Raw genomic sequence first — 6,446 nt, forward strand, 5'->3', positions numbered from 1 at the left:
GAATCACTGCAGTGTTCTTTATAACTAACCACTAGCTTGCTTATATATTTTCCATTACTATTTTTGTTTAATAAAATCATATCAAATTTTAAGAGAAATTATTGATTTCTTAATAATTTTCTTTTATCAGGAATCACTTTGAATACATGCCTACAAAGCTATTTGATAAGGAGAAGCAAAGACAAAGAAAATGGGTGGTCAAAAAAGTAATTCTCAAAAACATAGTCACCAGTTAAACCTTTCACTAGACAATTTATGCTACAGATCATACTTGATATTAATTGGATCGATTGCTGGGTCAGATGCTGGGTTAAAAGATATGATAACACTATTGGTGATAATTATACAAAAGTGAGAAAGGCAGGCACTGATGGGAATAGGATATCTGAATGCAGCTGGTTCATTCAACAAATATTTAATGAGTGTGAAAGGCACTGTAGAGGATTAATGATAAAGTGTATATATAAGTCTCTGGTACTGCAGGATATGACTCAAGCATATGCAAGAGTTGAGTGGCAAAGAGCCAACTGGTGGAGTAAAGGGGCCAAAAACACACCTTGAGGGACTTCTATGCCAGCTGAGGTATTTATACTAACGGTAATGAGGCACCATGAAATACTTTCAAAGAGACAAATTTTTAAAACATCATTCTCGTCCAAATGTAAAGAGAAAACTGAAGAGAAAGAAGACTGGACCCAAAGACTAGCTGGAAGAATATCATTTAGGGTAATTTCAGGAGAAATTAGAGGGTTATTTGGATCCATGGCTAAACCACAGTCAGGCATCCTAAGTACTATAGGATTATAATGGCCTTCCACCCTATATTTTCAAACTGTTAAGCATAGCCTCCCCATGGTTAACTCTATTCACTTCATCCTCAAATTCTTTTCAGCCCTATCTAAGATGATACATAAAATCCATGTCTTGCTAAGTGTTTGCTTGTTGCTGAAAGCTGGACAGAAATGCGAGTAACAAATGTCTAGTGAAGTCCAGGTGTAGAGTCACAAAATCCCAAGAGCTTACAACAGGGCATAAGAGTATTTTATCATAAAGTAACATGTTGCCAGGATGAGATCATTTATAACACAAGCTTTGAAACTGCTAATTTCTTGTGGTTCCCTTAGTTTCTGAAATAAATAAATAAATAAATAAATAAATAAATAAATAAATAACTCCTATGAGGTAAGCCTGATGAATCAGAGTACCTGTCCCATTGTATTGTCTTAGCTGCATGAAGGTACTAAAATCTATCAACTAATTTCACGTCAGACTGTTCTTTTTTTTTTTTTTTTAATTACTCTAAGATCCCCCCAAGGCCACAACCATTCCTAAGAGAACTCTAGTTCTGGTAACAAATTACAGTGATTCAGGCAAGTGACAATGGTGAGCTGAAGTAATGCAGTGAAAATGAGGAGGGAAATGATTTAAGGTGTAACAAAATAGGATGGCTACTTGAAGATGTATTAGAGATAGAAATAAGAAAGAGGCAATGGCCCATTCATATGTTAGTTTGTTCATTCAACAGGTATTTACTAAGGGCTGAAATAGAGGTGCTCAAATACTGGACCAGATGCTATGCTGATGCTTGACATACAGTGGTGAAAAATCAGATATGGCCCTTACCCTTATAGGGCTTATATTCTAGTAGGGGAAGTGGGGTAAAGGAGAAGGAAGCAGAAAGAAAACAGTAAGTTAACAACAACCCCTTCCCCTCTATAAAGATAATTGAATCATTTTACCTGATGCCAGGAGGGAAATTAGTAGGATAATGCAAACAGGAATCACTTGGTAAGAGACTACTTTACAAAGTCAAGTACAGAATATCAGAGGAGATGATGTTGGAGCTGAAATCTGAAGGATGGGAAAGAGACACCATGCAATGAAAGAGAGGAAGAGTGTTCAGGCAGATTTTTAAATTCTAGAGAGGAAAAGAATTTGGTATAACAAGGAACAGAAAAGAGTCTGAGTTGACTAGAGTATAGTAAAGAAGGGGAAATATAGTATGAGGTGATATCAAAGGTCAAGGTCAAGGAATCAAGCAGATCTTGCTAGTTTTATAGGTCATAGTAAGGAGTTTGATTTTTTTTATAATAACAAAGTTATTGGGGCAAGAAAATATAACATAGTTAATTTACCTTCTTAAAGGTTCACCCTGAAAAAAAAAGATGACTCTGATATGCAAGCACAGTTTGTATTAGAAGGGAACACTAAGCAGAAAACAGAAGGACAGATTAGAAGACTCTTGCAGGATACCAGGAGAGAGATGAAGGTGGTGGTAGTGGCAGGAATGAAGTGAATGGATTCAGGATATATGTTAGCATTAGAATAGAATGACCTAACCTGCAATCCAGCAATTGCACTACTACATATTTACCCAGAGAATACAAAAATACTAATTCAAAGGGATACATGCACCCCAATGTTTATAGCAGCATTATCTACAATAGCTAAACTATGGAAACAGCCCCTGTCCATCAACATGAATGGATAAAGAAGAAGATATATATATATATATATATATATATATATATATATATATATATATATCATACAATGGAATGTTACTCAACAGTAAAAAAGAATGAATTCTTGCCATTTGCAGTGACATGGAAGTTACTAGAGAGTATTATGCTAAGTGAAAGACAGAGAAAAACAAATACCATATGATTTCACTAGTATGTGAAATTTAATAAACCAAACAAATGACCATTGAGGGGAAAAAAAGAGAGGTAAAACAAGAAACAGACTCTTAACTATAGAGAACAAACTGATGGTACCAGAGGGAGGTGGGTGGGGGATAGGTGAAATAGACAAAGAAGATTAAAGAGTGCAATTGTGATGAGCATTGGGTGTTTGTATGTAAGTATTTAATCACTAAATTGTATACCTGAAACTAATATTACACTGTATGTTAACTAACTGGAATTTGAGTAAAAACTTAAAAAAAAGAAAAAGAAAAACTGAATAGAATGGCCTAAGATGTAAAGAAAAAAAAAAAAAAAGAATTACACAGAACTAGTTCTTGCCATTTATTGAGATGATAAAGATTTGGGAAGGAAAGAGTGGTAAGCAACATTCAAAGTTCTATTGGGTCATATAGTTTGAAATTCCCAACAGGCATCATCATCTGTGGAAGTCAGATTGGCAGTTGGTTTCAGGAGAAAGGAACACAGAGGAAAGCTCTGGCCTAGAGGTATAAATGCAGGAGTCATCAGCAAACAGAGAATACTTAAAGCCAAAGGGCCAATGAGCCAAAAGAGCAGAAATAGAGAAGTGGGTCTGGAATTGAGTCTCAAAGGATGCCTACACTTACCGCTAGCATACCTGTAAAGGGAACTGGAAGAGGGATTAAGGAGTGGCCAGTGCAACAGGAAGTTTGAAATTCAGGAGCGTGCTGTCAAGGAAATAAGACTGAGGGATGCTTCCAGAATTCTATTGTCAGGAATATCTAATGTTGCTGAGGGGTAAAGAATAATGCACAGTTGATCAAGTTATTGTTTTGTGCAATTAGGTGAATAATGATATCATTTGCTAAGAGATGGAACAAAAGAGGAAAAGCAGATTTGGGACATGTTGAGCTGGTTCCACAGTGCTACTCATGAAGACCTTATCCCCAAGCCTACTATTTATAATGTCCCTAACTCTTTGCACTAAACGCTGTATTTATTTGGTGTAAATAGTGAGAACTGCTAGATGTCATTTTGTTTGCCTTTAAAGAAGTTTGGAAGAAACATGTAGAGATGACCCTATCATAAAAGTGATCAGAAAGTTTTAGTTGGTCAGCAGGGAAGGAGAAGGAAGAAAAATGAGCAAAAGAAATGAGAAAAAATAATATTTATTGAGTACTGATTAAGTAACAGACGCTGCTAGTGCTTTCTATTTTTAATTAAATCACAGAGGGGTAAATATCATAAAACTTTTACAAAATAAATAACGAGGATTCAGCAAAATTATTAAGTTGGGGATAGCCCCGGTGGCTCAGTGGTTTAGCGCTGCCTTTGGCCCAAGGCCTGATCCTGGAGACCCTGGATCGAGTCCCACATAGGGCTCCCTGCATGGAGCCTGCTTCTCCCTCTGCCTGTGTCTCTCTCTCTGTTTCTCTTGTGAATAAATAAATAAAATCTTTAAAGAAAATTATCAAGTTGGTTAATGACATAAATGTAGTAAAGGGAGGAAACAGGAGTTTGCATCAAGATTTATCTGACTCCACATCCTAGGCTCATTCTGTTATATGTTGTTGCATACTGTGACCAGTACTAGTAATGACAAAACTCAGCCATGTGGGTAGTGGAGAATTTGGAAGATTTCTGCAGGCAGTATATGGATACCATTGGGACAGACTTACATCCGGCTGGCTGCCTTCATCCCAGCCTTTCCCTTATTGGCACTTTCCCTGGGCATTATGCCCGCAACTCTCAACTTTATCACCTATTTCTCATCATCCCTTCTTCAAGTGTCAGACACTTACCTGTTCTGTGCCCCATCCCTTCACACCTCTGAGTAGACCTGTGCTAGAATCAGGACTCATTAGCAAACTAGCAGGGTGATGGTAGCTAAATTATCTCAATATTGTGAGCTTTCATGATCTCATCTCTAAAGCACAGGTAATTATTCCTACCTCGTGCCATTTGAAAATTTATACATAAAATTATCGAGTATTCTTATTGCCATACAGAAAGTATGTGATACAGTTTTCAGTGTGAAAATGTCAGAGAACATACAGCTAAATTTAATAATTTGGTCCGTGTTAATACATGAAGAGAGGACTAATCAGGTCTCTCTATCTCTCAGGTAACACTCATGTTTTTCATGTCACATATCTTTAAGAAGAAAGTAGCCATTTAAGGGCAAAGGTCATAATTTATCATTTATGTGTGTTCTCATAATGGCTGATACTTCATTATGAAAACAGTGTATTTTGATTTATATTGAAAGACTACTTCTGGAGTATCCTTCCGGCCTAATATTATTGTATATATTCTGACCAGATGGAAAAGGAAGATTAAATTTGGTAAACTATGAGAAAAAATTGACTGGTGGTTCCCTAAAGCCACCCTGTGACCATGCAAAGCAAGAAGACATCTTGCAGTGCACTGGACTTTGCAGAAGTCCTATGATCCTCCCTGTGAAGACAGTCACAGTCGCTGAAACAGTCTTAATTACATTGCATTGAGTGTCTCTGGTCATTGATTTGGCAACATGGGCTTCTCTTTTGGCATCAGGGGGTATTATTTAGGTGGTTTCCCTTTTAGAACCAGTACAAGAAATCCATTCTGGTAGAGGTTATTTTAAAAAATGCTTCGAATCATCTGCAGAATTACAATGTTGTTAGAATGAGGCAATGTATTTGGTTTTTGATTATCGGATAAGCTTGAAAAATCATTTTTTTTCCTTTCTGACTTAATAAATGACCTTCAAAAAAGGCAGTTTGGCAAATTACCATGATGCTAGGCCATTACAGAAAGATGAAGTAGGAGCACTCATGGCTGTGTATTTACCAAATCAAAAAATAATGCAAGTTGTCCTATATGTACAGTGACTAAATTTACTGAAAAACCATCCCTAGACAAATGCTAAATTGCTCTCTGGATGTTTGAAGACTGTAAATAGCCTACCTAGTGTTTATGTAAGTGACTGGGATTGGCAAGGAACAAAGGCTTCCTATCATTTCAATAAAGTGCAGTTAGAATAGCATGCAAAGGGAAATCAAATATGTGTTTAAGGTGACCATATCATCAATATCTAGAAATTCAGTTATAACTGTTACTTAATGATTTAAAACTGATTTAACTTTTAAAATTTGGAATAGTTCAATTTTTAAATGTCAAATCACTGGTAAAGAGATGTTTTCAACTATAACCGCAGAAAATTATCTGTGCGCTATGCAAAATGAAGAGCAAATAGTGTCATTGTGTCCCATGAGTGGTTTGAGAGGATGGCAAAGTAAGATTGAAGAAGGCAGAAAGCTTGAAACTGTCTCCTACTGTACATAAGTCTTACCCCTGCCAGACAGAGATTTATCATTACAGAAAGAATCTCTTTTAGAAAAAAAATAAGCCTCCATTTGAATTTATCTGGAAACTACATTTGCTACATAGAAAATGTTTAGTCTTATTTGTGTATTTATTCATCAGCATTTACATGTAGTTTTGATTCTAATCTGACCATAAACTTTACAAACTGAACTTCTGTGCTGATTAAAAGTAACGACAGTGTGTTTATTAAAGTCAGCAAATCCGTGATTCAAAAAGACACCTTACTACCCGGTCAGGATTTTATATTAAGAAAGAATCTCTGAAAGCATGGAAGAAATGCTACTCTTTGGGTACAGGTATTCTATTGCTGTGAAAATCAGACATTAATAATTCATTTTTCATAGAATCTGCACTTCTGGCTCTTGGAAAGGCATAATAGTTTGAAAGGCCTACTAGGGTGAGAAGGAGCAT

The sequence above is a fragment of the Canis aureus genome, chromosome 25 (genome assembly GCF_053574225.1).
Source record: "Canis aureus isolate CA01 chromosome 25, VMU_Caureus_v.1.0, whole genome shotgun sequence".
NCBI classification, from domain to species: Eukaryota; Metazoa; Chordata; class Mammalia; order Carnivora; family Canidae; genus Canis; species Canis aureus.